The sequence below is a fragment of the Mandrillus leucophaeus genome, unplaced genomic scaffold (assembly GCF_000951045.1).
Source record: "Mandrillus leucophaeus isolate KB7577 unplaced genomic scaffold, Mleu.le_1.0 Scaffold5, whole genome shotgun sequence".
Lineage (NCBI taxonomy): Eukaryota > Metazoa > Chordata > Mammalia > Primates > Cercopithecidae > Mandrillus > Mandrillus leucophaeus.
This window is the reverse complement of record NW_012105364.1, coordinates 10,979,811-10,997,325: the sequence shown is the minus strand read 5'-3', so window position 1 is coordinate 10,997,325 and position 17,515 is coordinate 10,979,811. Positions and strand designations below refer to the sequence as shown.

Here is a 17,515-nt window from a genome sequence, read left to right as displayed (position 1 = left end):
TTGTGGGTAACCCGACCTTTCTCTCTGGCTGCTCTTACCTTTTTTCCTTCATTTCAACTTTGGCGAATCTGACAATTATGTGTCTTGGAGTTGCTTTTCTCGAGGTGTATCTTTGTGGCGTTCTCTGTATTTCCTGAATTTGAATGTTGGCCTGCCTTACTAGGTTGGGGAAGTTCTCCTGGATAATACCCTGAAGAGTGTTTTCCAACTTAGTTCCATTCTCCCTCTCACTTTCAGGTACACCAATGAGATGTAGATTTGGTTTTTTCACATATTCCCATACTTCTTGGAGGCTTTGTTCATTTCTTTTTACTCTTCTTTCTCTAAACTTCTCTTCTCACTTAATTTCATTCATTTGATCTTCAATCACTGATACTCTTTCTTGCAGTTGATTGAGCCAGTTACTGAAGCTTGTGCATTTGTCACATAGTTCTTGTGTGATGGTTTTCATCTCTATCAGGTCGTTTATGGACTTCTCTGCATTAGTTATACTAATTATCCATTTGTCAAATCTTTTTTCAAGGTTTTTTGTTTCTTTGCACTGGGTTGTAATTCCTCCTTTAGCTCTGAGAAGTTTGATGGACTGAAGCCTTCTTCTCTCAACTCGTCAAAGTCATTCTCTGTCCAGCTTTGTTCCATTGCTGGTGAAGAGCTGCGTTCTTTTGGAGGGGGAGAGGCGCTCTGTTTGAGTTTCCGGCTTTTCTGCACTGCTTTTTTCCCATCTTTGTGGTTTTATCTACCTTTGGTCTTTGATGATGGTGATGTACAGATGGGGTTTTGGTGTGGATGTTCTTTCTGTTTGTTAGTTTTCCTTCTAACAGTCAGATCCTCAGCTGCAGGTCTGTTGGAGTTTGCTTGAGGTCGGGTATCAGCAGTGGAGGCTGCAGAAGAGAGAATGTTGCTGAACAGCAAGTGTTGCTGTCTGATTGTTGCTCTGGAAGCTTCATCTCAGAGGTGTACCTGGCCGTGTGAGGTGTGAGGTGTCATTCTGCACCTAGTGGGGGATGTCTCCCAGTAAGGCTACTCGGGGGTCAGCTGTTCCTATTTGGCCATCTTGTGCACCCCCTCAGAAATTTCCAACATTATTCTTTTAAGAATTTTGGTGGAACAAAGTAGAGAAAAGCAACAGCAACTTATGTATGTGTGTAGCAGATACCTGTAATTCTTAGATGCTTTTCTTTCAAATGTTTAGGATGAAAGAATGACCTTTTCAGTTACAATTAAAAATTAGGAGTACTGAAAAAAAAGAGAATGGAATGGCATGTTTCAAAGTATTTTCTTTTTCTTTTCTTTTTATTTATTTATTTACTTATTTTGACACAGGTCTCGTTGTGTCACCGAGGCTGGAGTGCAGTGGCATAATTACAGCTCACTGTAGCCTAGACCTCCCCTGCTCGAGTGATCTTCCCATCAGTCACAAGTAGCTGGAGCTTTAGACACAGACCTCCACTTCGGTTAATTATGTTAATTCTTTGTAGAGACAAGGTCTCACTATATTGCCCAGGGTGGTCTCAAACTACTGGACTCAAATGATCTTCCTGTGTTGACCTCTCAGAGTGCCGAGATTAGAGGTGTGAACCACTGCAATCAGCCAAAGTATTTTCAAACCTTTGCAATCACAATCAGATGAAGCTTAAATTTTAAAATGTGGATATAATTATTTCAGGTGTTTTACACCTTTCTGTAATTACGAAAATATGCTTTCTCAGTTTTCTGGTCTGTGACTCAACTAATACTAAATTATGGCAATTTGTGGAGTAATCACATTCATCCTCAACCACACAGACCTAATCTGGGTCATCACTGTACCTTTGTGAAGTTTATTGCTATTGTTACAATTTATAAGCAAGGAAACAGTAACTAGCTCTCTTTTTCTTTTTCTTTTTAATTTTGGTTCCATCTCTTTAGAATCTTCAAAGAGTTTGAGTAGAGGAAGGAAAAACGAAGTAGGATATCTCCTTTATCTGTATTCTTAACTATAGAATTGTAATTTTTTTCTTTCTCTTTCCTGATGTTTTTCTCCTTGCCCATCTCCTCCTTCTAAAACTTGTATTTACAATTGTATTTACAATTTCAGAAGTTTTAGAAGGAGGAGATGGGCAAGGAGAAAAACATCAGGAAAGAGAAAGAGAAAGAGTCACACACATAATTTCACACACTGCTGTGGCTCACTGGCACTATGGAGTATTCAGGATGTCAATTAATATGAATATTATTTGGTTTATTAGATACCAAGTAGAGTTAATTGCAAAAGGTCTTAATTGATCACAGTGTACTATTCTCTCTCAAATTACACAGAAAATTCATGTATTCTCTTCCCCTGACTCTTGGAATGCTTTTATATCACTGAGGATAACTTCAGTTGTACAAGGAAGACTGTTGACTCATAAATTATTCATTCTTTATACAATCGCCTGGGAGCATTTCTTTATTATCTTAACCATTCATTGCTTAGCACACAGTTTTAAGCAGAGGAAAAGAGTCATATTTGTAAAATAGGAAAACTTTAATTTCTTGGGGGAGACACAAAATAATGTGGTTGATAATTAGCAGAAATATTGAGCTTTAAAAATATGTCCTGCTCTACAGTATATATTTTGATCTGCTAATTTGTAAAACAATTTTGGTAGTTAGATATAAAATGTATATTTATCCCCATTACATTTATTCTGTTCATTTAATTCAGTTCATAAACATATTATTTCCTTTTCTGTATCTTAATTCTCTAATGTAACATGTGAGTTGTTTGAGTCGGATTTGGTATGTCACACGGAGATATTGATGAAAGTGACAAAAGAGTCTAGCATAGGCTACAAAATATTTGAACAGTTGGCAAGGACCCACTAAACAGGAGTCTTAGCTCATGGACATTCTGCCATTTATGAACCCAAATGACTTTGCTATCAACTGCTTGCTTCTGCAGTTTGTTCTTAAACCCATCAGAGGTGATGTTTACAAATAAAATATTAATAACTATATTCACTTCCTCTGTAGTAAGCTCTCAGGCATAGCAGCAGCAGCGGTTAAAAGGAGGATTGGCTCCAACTTTGAAACTAGTTAGCAGGGTAGCATGGCACAAATAGATGTTGGCATCACTGGTCACAGCAGACAAATTATAGGATGTGAAAGTATATAAATGACATGGGAAATAAGGCTTAAAAGTCTACTAAAGTCCCTGCTAATAGTTCGTTCCTAGAAAGTGACAATTTAGAAAATTACCCAATATGACTCTGTCCTTAATGGTGCATCTCTATCTGTGGGTCATGCAGTCTTTCATTTAAAAAATGAAAGAAAGAGAATAAACACCTCTACCTCTCTCTCCATAGCCTTGTTCTTTTAATTTAATTTTTAATTGTCCAAAACAGTGCATGTGTTTATCAAGTATAACATGCTGTTTTGAAATATTGTGAAATACAATGGAATGGCTAAATTTAGATAACTGACACACGCATGACCTCACACACATCATTTTTTTTGTAGTGAAAACATGTAAAATCTCTTTTTTAGCAATTTTCAAGGACATAACACAGGCATACCTTGGAGATATTGCAAGTTTGTTCCAGATCACAGCATTCTAGTGACATCACAGTTTTTTTGATTCCCCAAAGCATATAAAAACTATGTCTACACTACACTGTCATCCATTAAGTGTGCAATAGTATTATGTCTAAGAAATGCACATACCTTAATTAGAAAATACTTTCTTTCTTTTTTCTTTTCTTTTTTTCTTTCTTTTTTTTTTTTTTTTTTTTTTTTTTTTTTTTTTTTTTTTTTTTTTTTTTTTAGACAGAGTCTCACTCTGTCGCCCAAGCTGGAGTGCAGTGGTGCGATCTCGGCTCACTGAAAGCTCCGCCTCCTGGGTTCACTCCATTCTCCTGACTCAGCCTCCCCAGCAGCTGGGACTACAGGCGCCCGCCGCCAAGCCCGGCTAATTTTTTGTATTTTTAGAAGAGACGGGGTTTCGCCGTGTTAGCCAGGATGGTCTTGATCTCCTGACCTTGTGATCCGCCTGCCTTGGCCTCCCAAAGTGCTGGGATTACAGGTGTGAGTCACCGCGCTCGGCCGGAAAATACTTTATTTCTAAAAAATGCTAATAGTCAAGCCTTCAGTGAAACATAATCTTTTCCGCTGATGAAGGGTCTTGCCTCTATGTTGATGGCTGCTGACTGATCAGGGTGGTGGCTGCTAAAGGCTGAGATGGCTGTAGCCATTTTTAAAAATAAAACAATGGAGTTTGCCATATCAATTGACTGTTCCTTTCACAAAAGATTTCTCTGTAGCTAGCAATGTTGTTTAATAGCATTTTACTCACAGTAGATGTTCTTTCAAAATCAGAAATGATCCTCTCAAACCCTGCCTTTTATTTGTCAACTAAGTTTTGACATATTCTAAATCCTTTGTTGTCATTTTAATAACATTCACAGCATCTTCACCACGAGTACGTTCTATTTCAAGAAACTATTTTCCTTGCTCATCTGTAAGAAGCAGCTATTCATCCATTCGGGACTGATCATTAAATTGAAGCCATTTATTCACATCTTCAGGCTTCACTTTTAATTCTAGTTTTTTTGACTGTTTTCACCCCATCTGCAGTTACTTCCTCCACTAAAGTTTTGAACTCCTCCAAAAATTATCCATGAGGGTTTCAATCCAGTTCTTCCAAACTCCTGCTAATATTGATATTTTGACTTTCTCCCATGAATCATGATTACTTAAATGGCATCTAGACTGGTGATGCCATATACTTTCCAGAAGTTTGTCAATTTACCTTGCTCACGTCAGTCAGAGGCATCACTATCTATGGTAATAATAGCCTTACAAAATGTATTTCTTAAATAATAAGGCTTGAGTGTCAAAATTACTACTTAATACACAGGCTGCAGACTGCATGTTGGGTTAGCAAGCATGAAAACAACATTAATCTCCTTGTACATCTCTATCAAAGCCCTTGGGTGACTAGGTACATCATCAGTGACCAGTAATATTTTGAAAGGAATCTTCTGAGCAGTAGGTCTCATCAGTGGGCTTAAAATATACAATAAACCATGCTGTAAACATGCGTGCTGTCATCCATGCTTTATTGTTCCATTTATAGAGCCCAAGTAGAGTTGATTTTTCATAAGGGGTCCTGGGATTTTCAGGATGGTATATGAGCATTGGCTTCTGCTTAAAGTCACCAGCTGCATTAGCCCCTTACGAGAGAGTCAGCCTGTCTTTGGAAGCTTTGAAGCCAGTTATTGACTTCTCTCTAGCCAGATGATGGCATCTTCTTCCAATAGAAGGCTATTTGGTCTACATTAAAAATCTGTTGTTTAGTGTAGCCACCCTCATCAATGATTTTAGCTAGAGCTTCTGAATAACTTGCTGCAGCTTCTACGTCAACGCTTACTGCTTCGCCTTGCACTTTCATGTTACGAAGATGGCCTCTTTCCTTAAACCTCATGAACCAACATCTGGTAGCCTTGAGCTTTTCTTCTGCAGCTTCCTCCTTCTCTCAGCCTTCATAGCCTAATCTCATCTGGATTAGGCTTTGGCTTAAGGGAATGTTGTGGCTGTTTAATCTTCTATCCAGACCACTAAAGCTTTCTTCATATCAGCAATAAGGCTATTTTCTTAATCATTCATGTGTCCCCTGAAGTAGTGCTTTTAATTTCCTTCAAGAATTTTCCTTTGCATTCACAACTGGTATTAATTAGAAAATACTTTATTACTAAAAAATGCTAACGGTCATCTAAGCCTTAAGTGAATCACAATCTTTTCTGCTGATGAAGGGTCTTGCCTCTATGTTGATGGCATACCTCAGCTTTCACTGTGCCTCACTAAGTTTAATCATTTCTAGCTTTTGATTTAAGGTGAGAGGTATGCAACTCTTTCTTTCACTTGAACATTTAGAGGCCATTGTAGGGTTATTAACTGGGTTAACTTGAATATCATTGTGTCTTAAGGAAAAGGGTAGCCCCCCAAAATAGGGAGAGAGATGGAGGAATGCTCAGCTCATGGATCCATCAGAATGCATACATTTATCAAGTTCACTGTCTTATATGGGCATGGTTCCTGGCACCCCAAATAAATTACAATAATAACATCAAAAATGACTGATCCCAAATTATCATAACATATAATAATAATGAATCAGTTAAAATATTGCAAGAATGACCAAAATGTGACACAGGAATACCAATGCTGTTGGAAAATGTTGCCAATAGTTTGCTTGAAGTTGGTTGCCGTATATGTTTAATCTGTAAAATAATGCAATACCTGCAAAGCACAAGAAACCACAGGGTGATAAATGGAGGCATGCTTGTATTTTAATTGACAAAAAATATATATATACTTACCATGTACAACTTAATGTTTAGAAATTCATATACATTGTGGAATTTGAGTTAATTGAGGTAATTAACATATTCATTAGCTTACATACTTAAATTTTTGTGGTGAGAACACTTAAAATCTACTCTCCTAGTGATTTTCAAGAATAAAATACATTATTATTAAGTATAGTCATTATATTGTACAATTTTGAACTTATTTTTCTTATTTAACCGAAGTGGTGCATCCTTTGACTAACATCTTCCCAACCACGTCCTTGTTTTTATTTTATTTTATTTTTTATTTTTTTCAGGCTTCACCTTTTACTCAGCATTCAGAACCCATGCATATCGGCTAATCTTATAGTGAATTTTCAGGATGGTAAATGAGCATTGGCTTTGACTTAAAATCACCAGCTGCATTGGTCCTTTATAAGAGAGTCTACCCAAAACCAATAACAATAAGTTATTTCTACGTGGTTTCTCGTTCTGGTTTTACTCTCAGACAATCCTTTCAGTTCTCCCTCTTCATCACACACTGTGGGGTCAGTGTTAGCCCATGGCCACCTCCACCATTACCCCTAGAAACAGAGCTTGCTTTAGGTCTTCCAGGACTCTTTATCTGGAAGGAGAGTTTGGGCAAGTACGCTCGGGGAAGAGAGAGCAGGATGAGGAGAAGATTTAAAACCCCCTCAATAGAGACTGGATACACTAGATAATGTGGAGGGATTCACAGTAACTCTCTAATAAATATAACATGAAAATATTAGAAATTTAGAAAAACTATTTAGATGTATATGTTCCAGTAGAGATATGATATGTTTCTACTATTTGTTTTCTAATTTTATGAATATGTTTTGGAAGAATATGAAAGCACCATGTCAACCATGGCTGACATTTACTACTTTTTTAAAATTTATTTTTATTTCAATAGGTTTTTGGGGAACAGGTGGTATTTGATTATATGAATAAGTTCTTTGGTGGCGACTTCTGAGATTTTGGTGCACCTATCACCAAAGTAGTGTACACCGTACCCAATGTGTATTCTTTTCTCCCTCACTACCTTTCCACCCTTTCCCCCGAGTGACCAAAGTCCATTGTATCATTACGCCTTTGCATCCCCATAGCTTAGCACCCACTTATGAATGAGAAACTATGATGTTTGGTTTTCCATTCCTAAGTTACTTTACTTAGAATAACAGTCTCCAATTTCATCCAAGTTGCTGTGAATTGCATTATTTTATTCCTTTTTATGGCTGAGTAGTATTCCATTGTATATAAACACACACACACACACACACATATATATATACACACACACCTATATACACACATATATATACACACACCATATTTTCTTTATCTATTCATTGACTGATGGGCATTTTGTAGATAACTAGTAGTGGGATTCATGAATCAAATGGTAGATCTACTTTTAGTTCTTTAAGGAATTTCCACAGTTTTCCATAGTGCTTGTACTAGTTCACATTTCTACTAGCAGTATAAAAATATTCCATTTTCACCACATCCACACCAACATCTATTATTTTTTGATTGTGGCCATTCTTGCAGGAGTAAGGTGGTTTTGATTTGCATTTCCCTGATCATTAGTAATGTTGAGCATTTTCTACATGCTTGCTGGCCATTTGTATATCTTCTTTTGAGAATTGTCTGTTTGTGTCTTTAGCCCACTTTTTGATGGGATTGCTTGTTTTTTCTTACTGATTTGTGTGAATTCTTTGTAGATTCTGGATACTAGTCCTTTGTTGGATGTATAGATTGTGAAGACTTTCTCCAACTCTGTGGGTTGTATATTAACTCTGCTATTTCTTTTGCTGTGCAGAAGCTTTTTAGTTTAATTAAATCCCATCTATTTATCTTTCTTTGTGTTGCATTTGCTGTTGGGTTCTTTTTCATGAAGTCTTTGCCTAAGCCAATGCCTAGAACGGGTTTTTTATGTTATCTTCTAGAATTTTTATGGTTTCAGGTCTTAGATTTAAGTCTTTAACCCATCTTGAGTTGATTTTTGTGTAAGGAGAGAGATCAGAATCCAGTTTCATTCCTCTACATGTAGCATGCCAATTAGCCCAGCAATATTTGTTGAATAGGGTGTCCTTTTCCCCACTTTATGTTTTTGTTTGCTTTGTTGAAGATCAGTTGTCTGTAAGTATTTGGGTTTATTTCTGGGTTCTCTATTCTGCTGCATTGGTCTATATGTCTATTTTTGTACCAGTACCATGTTGTTTTATACCAGTACCGTGTACAGTTTGAAGTCAGGTAGTGTGATGCCTTCAGGTTTGTTCTTTTCGCTTGATCTTGCTTTGGCTCTTTTTGGGTTTCATATGATTTTTAGAATTTTTTTCACAATTCTGTGAAGAATAATGGGGGTATTTTAATGGGAATTACATTGAATTTGTAAATTGCTTTTGGCAGTATGGTCATTTTCACAATATTGATTCTACTCATCCATGGGCATGGAATGTGTTTCCATTTGTTTGTGTCATCAATGATTTCTTTCAGCAATGTTTTGTAGTTTTCCTTTTAGAGGTCTTTCACTTCCTTGGTTAGGTATATTCCTATGTATTTTACTATTATTATTATTATTGTTGTTGTTGTTTTGCAGCTATTGTAAAAGGGGTTGAGTTCTTGATTTGATTCTCAGCTTAGTTGCTGTTGGTGTATAGCAGAGCTACTGATTTGTGTACATTGATTTTGTATTTTTCTGAATTCATTTACCACTTCTAGGAGCTTTTTGGAGGATTCTTCAGCATTTTCTAGGTAGACAATCATGTCGTCAGCAAACAGCGACAGTTTGACTTTCTCTTTACTGATTTGGATGCTCTTTATTTCTTTCCCTTGTCTGATTGCTCTGCCTGGAACTTCCAGTACTGTGTTGAATAAAAGTGGTGAAAGTGGGTGTCCTTGTCTTGTTCCAATTCTGAGAGGGAATGCTTTAAACTTTTCCTTGTTCAGTATAATATTGGCTGTGGGTTTGTCATAGATGGCTTTTATTACCTTAAGGTATGTCTCTTTTATGCCAATTTTGCTGGGGGTTTTAATCACAAAGGGATGCTGAATTTTGTCAAATGCTTTTTCTGTGATTATTGAGGTGATCACATAATTTTTGTTTTTAATTATGTTTATGTGGCATATCATGCTTATTGACTTGTAAATGTTAAACCATCCCTGCATCCCTGGTATGAAACCCACTTAATCATGGTGCATTATCTTTCTCATATGCTATTGGATTGGTTAGCTAGTATTTTGTTGAGGATTTTTGGATCTATATTCATCTGGGATATTGGCCTGCAGTTTTCATTTTTTGTTATCTCCTTCCCTTGTTTTGGTACTATGGTGATACTGGCTTCATAGAATGATTTAGGGAGGATTTCGTCTTTCTCTATCATGTGGAATAGTGTCAACAGGATTGGTACCAATTCTCTGAATGTCTGACAGAATTCAGCTGTGAATCCATCTGGTCCTGGATTTTTTTAATTGGCAATTATTTTATTACCATTTAAATCTTGTTGCTTATTATTGGTCTGTTCAGAGATTCTATATCTCCCTGGTTTAATCTAGGAGGGTTGTATATTTCCAGGAACTGTTGAATCTCCTCTAGGTTTTCTAGTTTATGTATGTAAAGGTGTTCATAGTAGCCTTGCATAATTTTTTGTGTTTCTGTGGTATCAGTTGTAATATCTCCCATTTTGTTTCTAATTGAGCTTGTTTGGATCATCTTTCTTCTTTTCCTGGTTAATCTCACTAATGGCCTATCAACTTTATTTATCTTTTCAAAGAACCAGCTATTTGTTTCATTTATCTTTTGCATTTTTTTTGTTTCAATTTCATTTAGTTCTGTTCTTGTCTTGGTTATTTCTGTTCTTCTGCTGGGTTTGGGTTTGGATTGTTCTTGTTTCTCCAGCTTTATGAGGTGTGATCTTAGATTGTTTATTTGTGCTCTTTCAGACTTTTTGATATAGGCATTTAATGCTATGACCTTTCCTCTTAGAACTGCTTTTGCAGTATCCCAGAGGTTTTGATAGGTGTGTCACTATTATCATTTAGTTCAAAGAATTTTTTAATTTCCATCTTGATTTCATTGTTGAACCAGTGATCATTCAGGAGCAGGTTATTTAATTTCCACGGTTTGGGGGGTTCCAGTTGATTTCCAATATTACTCCACTATGGTCTTAGAGAGTACTTGATGTAATTTCAATTTTCTTACATTTACTGAGACGTGTTTTGTGGCCTATCATGTGGTCTATCTTGGAGAATGTTCCATGTGCTGATGAATAGAATGTATATTCTGCAGTTATTGAGTAGAATTTCCATAAATTCTATTAAGTCCATTTGTCGTAGGGTATAAGTTAAATTCATTGTTTCTTTGTGACTTTCTGTCTTGATAACCTGTCTAGTGCTTTCAGTGGAGTATTAAAGTCTCCCACTATTATTTGTTGCCATCTATCTCATTTCTCAGGTCTTGTAGTAATTGTTTTATGAATTTGTGGGCTCTGCTGTCAGGTGCTGATATGACTTGGTTGTGTCCCCACCCAACTCTCATCCTGAATTGTAACTCCCATGGTTCCCACATGTCGTGGGAGGAACTCGGTGGGAGATGATTGAATTGTGGGGGTGGATCTTTTCTGTGCTGTTCTCGTGATAGTGAATGAGTCTCATGAGATCTGATGGTTTTAAAAATGGGTATTTCCCTGCACAAGTTCTTCTTCTCTTGTCTGCTGCCATGTGAGATATGCCTTTCACCTTCTGTCATGATTGTGAGATCAACCCAGCCATGTGGAGCTGTGAGTCCATTAAACCTCTTTTTCTCTCCAGTCTCAGGTATGTCTTTATCAGCAGTGTGAAAATGGACTAGTACAGGTGCATATACATTTAGGAATGTGATATTTTCCTGTTGGACTAGTCCTTTCATTATTATATAATGACCCTCTTTGTCTTTTTTTAACTGCTGGTGCTTTAAAGTATATTTTGTCTGATGTAAGAGTAGCTATTTCTGCTCACTTTTGGTGTCTATTTGCATGGAATATTTTTTTCCACCCCTTTACCTTAAGTTTATGTGAGTCCTTATGTGTTAAGTGAGTCTCCTAAAGAGCAAACACTTAGTTGGTGAATTCTTATCATTCTGCCATTCTGTAACTTTTAAGTGGAACATTTAGGCCATTCACATTCAATGTTAGTACTGAGATATGAGGTACTATTCTATTCATCGTGCTATTTGTTGCCTGAATACCTTGTTTGTGTTTTTTTCTTTTCATTGTATTATTGTTACATAGGTCCTGTGAGATCTATGCTTTGAGCAGGTTCTATTTTGGTGTATTTCAAGGATTTGTTTTAAGACTTGGAGCTCCTTTTAGCAGTTCTTGTAGTGTTGGCTTGGTAGTGGTGAATTCTCTTAGCATTTATTTGTCTGGAAAAGACTGTATCTTTCCTTCATTTATGAAGCTTAGTTTTGCTGGATACAAAATTCTTGGCTGATAATAATTGCTTCCTTTAAGGAGGCTAAAAATAGGACCCCAATCCCTTCTAGCTGTAGGGTTTATGCTGAGAAATCTACTGTTACTTTGATAGATTTTCCTTTATAGGCTACCTGATGCTTTTACATCATGGCTTTTAAGATTATTTCATTCATCTAGACTTTAGATAACCTGATGACCATTTACCTAGGCAATGATCTTTTTGTGATGAATTTCCCAGGTGTTCTTTGAGTTTCTTGTATTTGAAGGTCTAGATCTCTAGCAAGGCTGGGAAAGTGTTCCTTAATTATTCCCTCAAATATATTTTCCAAGCTTTTAGATTTCTCTTCTTCCTCAGAAATACCAATTTTTCTTAGGTTTGGACACTTAACATAGTCACAAACTTCTTGGAGACTTTGTCCATTTAAAAATTTTTTTTTTTTTTTTTTTTTTTTGACAGATTGGGTTAATTAGAAAGCCTTTTTTTCAAGCTCTGATTTTGCTTGTTCTGTTTGTTTGATTCTATTGTTGAGACTTTCCAGTGCATTTTGCACTGGACATCTCTAAATGTGTCTTTAATTTCCAGAAGTTGTGATTGTTTTCTATTTATGCTATCTGTTTCACTGAAGATTTTTTCTTTTTTATCCTGAATCATGGTTTTTTGTTTTGTTTTGTTTTGTTTATTTCTGAAGTTGGAGTTCACTCTTCTCTTGTGCCTCCTTGATTAGCTTAATAATCAATCTTCTGAATTCTTTTTCTGGCAATTCAGAGATTTCATCTGGGTTTGGATCCATTGCTGGTGAGCTGGTGTGATCTTTGGGGGTGTTAAAGAACCTTGTTTTGTAATATTACCAGAATTCTTTTTCTGGTTTCTTCTCATTTGGGTAGACTATGTCAGAGAAAAGATCTTGGACTCAATGGCTCCTGCTCAGATTCTTTTGTCCTACAGGTGCTCCCTTGATGTGGTGTTCTCGCCCTTCCCCTAGGAATGGGGTTTCCTGAGAGCCAAACTGCAGTGATTGTTTTTGCTCTTCTGGGTCTAGCCACTCAGTGAAGCTACATGGCTCTGTGCTTGTACTGGGGAGTGTCTGCAAGGAGTCCTGTGATATGCTTCATCTTCAGTTCTTTCAGCCATGGATACCAGTACCTGCTATGGTGGAGGTAGCAGGGGAGTGAAATGGACTCTGTGGGGGTCCTTGGTTGTATTTTTGTTCAGTGTGCTGGTTTTGTGTTAGTGGACCTCCAACCAGGATGTAGTACTTTCAAGAGTGTATCAGATGTGGTACTCTAGGGAGTACCTCTAGGGAGGTTGCAAACTTGTCCTAGGGTCACCTGGTTAAGTATTCATGTTTCTCAGGCAGTGGGCAGGGCCATAGAGTTCCCGAGAGATATGTCCTTTGTCTTTGGTAACCAGGACTGGTCGAGAAAAACAACCAGGTTGGGGCAGGGATAGGCTTGTTTGAGCTCAGACTCTCCTTGGAAGGGGCTTGTGATGGCTGCTATGGGGAATGGGGGTGTGGTTCCCAGGCCAATGGAGTTATGTTCCCAGAGGGATTATGGCTGCCTCTGCTGAGTCATACAGGTCACCAGGGAAGTGGGGGAAAGCTGCCAGGCACAGGCCTCACCCCACTCCCACACAGCCCACAATTCTAAAAGCCAGTCTCACTCCCACCGTGCCCCGCAAAGAGCACTGACTCTATTACCAGGCAGCCAGAGATCAGGGCTGAGAACTAGCCCCAGACCACCAGCCTCTCCACTGCGAAAGCAAACGGATGCACAGTTTTTCAGCATCTCAGGGAGACTACAGCAGCAACCCAGTTCCTTCAAATGGCTTGTGGATTATCTTAGCTTTCCTGGTATCTTCCTGTGGAAGTTCTTGGAGCAAAAATTCACGATGTGAGTCACTACACGTTGCTTTGTCTGTCCAAGCCAGAGCTGCAAGCTAGTCCTGCCTCCTATCCACCACTAGAAATTTTGTTAAGGGAAAAATCTTAAGAATTATAAAATGAAAAGTTCATTTAGGGGAGTTTGGGAATTCTTTCCAGTCTGAGAAACAGTCTCAGATTTCAGACCTCAGCCTGTATATAGAGAGCAGTTATTTCACAGGTAACCAAGTCACCCTTTTCTGAGTTACTGTTGCCCAATAAGTAATACTGAATATTAAGGGTTTTTTTTTTTTAACTATATATAACTGACCCTAAACACTCTCAAGCCTTCTTTGGAGAATTGAGAGCTGCTCTGCTGTTACTTCAATAAAACTGCATAGTGGGTTGGCGTTTGGATTGATTGGATTTAGGTTGGTGCTACAGTCCTGCAAACCCTGGACTTCTCAAACTAAAACATGTCAAATTATGAAACTGTAGTCACTTAAGAATCTGAACTGGAATTTTATGCTTCCACATGTTCACCATGAGAATTTTCACATTTACAATTTGTAGACTTAATCATTGTAAATACCTATGTATTCAACAACTCACCTCTAATGGATGCAGAGATACTTAACTAAAGGGACAATTTTTTTCCCCCTGCAAAAGGTGGCTCTACTGTTACGGGCGGGAAACATGGACAATAAATTATTTCTGCTAAAGAAAGGGTGTTGAAATCTAAAGCCCAATTTGATCTCTTGATGCCTTCTATATTTTGCAAGCCTATATTCAACTGTCATTGCAGTTGTTACTACCTTAGTACACAACATAAGTGATGACATGTAACCCTTTGTGAATTAATAGTGTATGCAAATACTAGGAGCTTCAATTTCTTTTCTCATTAGTGTTTGTTATTCAAATAAAATAATCTTGAGGGCTTATTGGTATAAGTAGATATAGAAATAATCTATTTTTAACTATTTCTAACTAATTTTTTTACAGATAAATAAAGTGAGGCCTACGGTTAAAAAGCAAATGAATAAAAAAGGCAGAACTTACACTCTTGTTCTTGAACGTTTTACTGATGGTCTTTCTACTATTATACACTGATTCCCTTTTTGTAAATAAAAGCATCTTTTAGCCTCAAGTTTTTCCAATATTATTAACTTAGGAATAAAGGGTTTTATTTAATCACCAAAGTCTATGGCATTTTAGCAAAACATCCTAACAATATTTCAGCTAGACTACTTGAAAATATAATTCATTATTTTGAAGATGGTAAAGCACAGGTATTATAAATGATTCCTCATGAATATTTGTGACTTCAACAGCAATTTCTTGCATATATATATATATATACACACACATACACACACCCCTACACACACACACACACACACTCCTACAAACACACCTTTCAGGAATGCCATCCCTTATATAAAGATGCATATAAATGTGGGTATGCATACACATACACACATATATCTACACACACACAGACACACACCTTTCAGGATTGCCATGACTTACATGAAGATAGAGTCCTAACATTTTAAAACTATTAGGAATTGTGCTCATTGAGAGAAATCCAATACTTACAATGCTAAATATTCAAGCTATTGAGGAAATAGTTGGAAAAATTGGAAAAGAGATTTGTTTCTTTCTGTTCTTTTCAAGGGCAGAATGAAAACAGAGGTGCGAAGTTTACAACTGTGTTTCTTGGTTCCATATCGAAAGGTCTTGGAATCACAAGTTGATGTAATTTTATAGTGCATATCATTCCCATCACTTTGGGTACTTTGGGAGATGTTTCCTCCTGTCTAGGTCTGTTAACATGTTTACGCAGCCTGCCATCTGAGAAGGAATTTTCCCTGGCGGCCATGACCTAATTTCAAGGTTCTGGCAGCTGAATGCAGGCAACTGACAGCCAAGCTTTTCCTACTTAGCATATTAATCGCCTCCATTTTTAGCGTGCAGCCATGATAAGAGGAAACCAGTGACGGATTCACCAGCTTTTCTGAAAATCAGGCTGATAGAACACCCTATGCACCTCTGTAAACCTCAGACTTTCCACACATACATTTTTTGCGGGCATCTCTGTTTCCAGTTTCTGGCTCTTGTTCAGACTTGAACATATGCTATATATAGTGGCACGTGGTTGGATTCTAGAAGCTGTCAAACTTTACTAGCTCAGATAAAAATCGGCCTGTTGCTTTTTTGTTGATTACCTTTGCTTCCCCTTTAATTCTCGTTTATACTTGTTCCTGTAATCTAAGGAAGAAGATTTCATTTTTCTCTAGAAGGAGATGCTTATGCAGAGCCAAATGAACCATTGTGCTGTTCTATTTTCTGATGATATGCATAAGAAGAGAAAATCTTACTGATTTAGCATTCAGTAAGAGTAAAATGATAAAATATTTAAATAAATATTTCAGTGTTTGAAAATATTATAGAATCTATTGTTTGGGAAAATCTTTGGGCTTATCTGAAATAACTTTCTATTTTATTTCTTTATAAACTTGACAAATGTTTACTTTTTTTTGCATTACAGGTCATAAGAAATGAAACAGACTGCTGTTTTCACAAGGTAATATTGTTCCTCATCTCACCCTGTTTACTTTTAGTTATCTTTCTTTCTTTGGATGGCATGAATTTTGGCCAAAACACTTTTTTTTTTTCCCAAGTGGTTGCAGGCTGCTAACACTATCGAAAAGGAAATTTAATAATAAATATATTGGTATTTTTAATTATCACATTGGAATTTTCATTTTTCTTTGAGATTTTAGCTAAAAGTCAGTGATAAATATGATGAAAAAACAAAGGGTGGTTCTGAAAAATCATGTGATTTTATTTTCCTGTATGTCTTGGGTTCTTTTTTGACTGTGCGATAGTTTTTCTTAGAGGCATTTACAGAGGGACGTAAGGACCCTCACCAAATAGGGCTAATTTGAAGAAGGACACAGCTGACTTAGTAGGAAGAAGGCAGAAGAATTGTCTCCTGGTAGTCAAGACTCTGAAAATAAGACTTAGGATGAAAGATTGGATACATGCAAGAATAGAGTTCTTAAAGATCACCAGCTGAAGTTTGTGATTTTTCATTCTTCTCTGCCCTAAGACAGCCATATTTTACCATTTGGAACATAAATAAAAATGACTTCCAGGCTTATTTGATTACAGACTGAATTACTCTATCATAGGATGACAAGAAATGACAGATAGGTTTCCCATAATGAAAAGTCTGTGAGACTCCATATTTCCTGTAAAAGATGATATGAGGAAACCAGGCAGATTTTTCTTTCATTCATACTCTTTCATATGTGCGCAATAGTACTGTCAATCTCTATGATATCATTAGGTTACCTGGAAGGTCTTACATTTGGCAGGAGAATGTAAGTTTTAGGGTAATTTTTCTGAATAGCAACCCAAGGCCAATGTAGTAAATTTTGAAAGATCAATTACATTACAGAAAAGGGCTGCATAACATAAATGTGTTCTGCCCACTTGTCAACATGGGTAAAGACATTAATATCGTAATAAGTGCAATGACAGAATTTCATTTTCAGTCTTTAGACTTCCTAACAGTAGCAGTGTCAAGGCATCAAACCTGTGAGTTTTGCTTCTTTAATAGTTTCTATAAAACTTGACAGCCTTTCTGTACATTGCAAATACTCTAAAACCACCTTGACTTTATACATTAGCTAAATTGCCTGGGAACTTCTTCTAGATACAACTAATTCCTGAAGGTAGAGAAGACAGTGTGAGGATCGCAAGACCACGGATGCAGTTCTTCGAGGTAAAAGGCTGTTTTACTCACATTTGTGATGTCCTGTTTGTCACGTAAAAGAAAGTCAATAGATGCTTCACTGAA

General features: G+C 37.0%; 1 long non-coding RNA gene across 1 annotated transcript in view; it reads left to right on the top strand.

Annotated features, from left to right (window-relative positions):
* LOC105550875 overlaps positions 1-16,813 on the top strand; it is a 24,602-nt gene extending 7,789 nt beyond the window's left edge. The window contains exons 2-3 of the long non-coding RNA XR_001007795.1: positions 16,199-16,234; positions 16,549-16,813. This is a non-coding gene — a long non-coding RNA (uncharacterized LOC105550875). The remainder of the gene's footprint in view (positions 1-16,198; positions 16,235-16,548) is intronic.
* Positions 16,814-17,515: the final 702 nt, after the last annotated feature.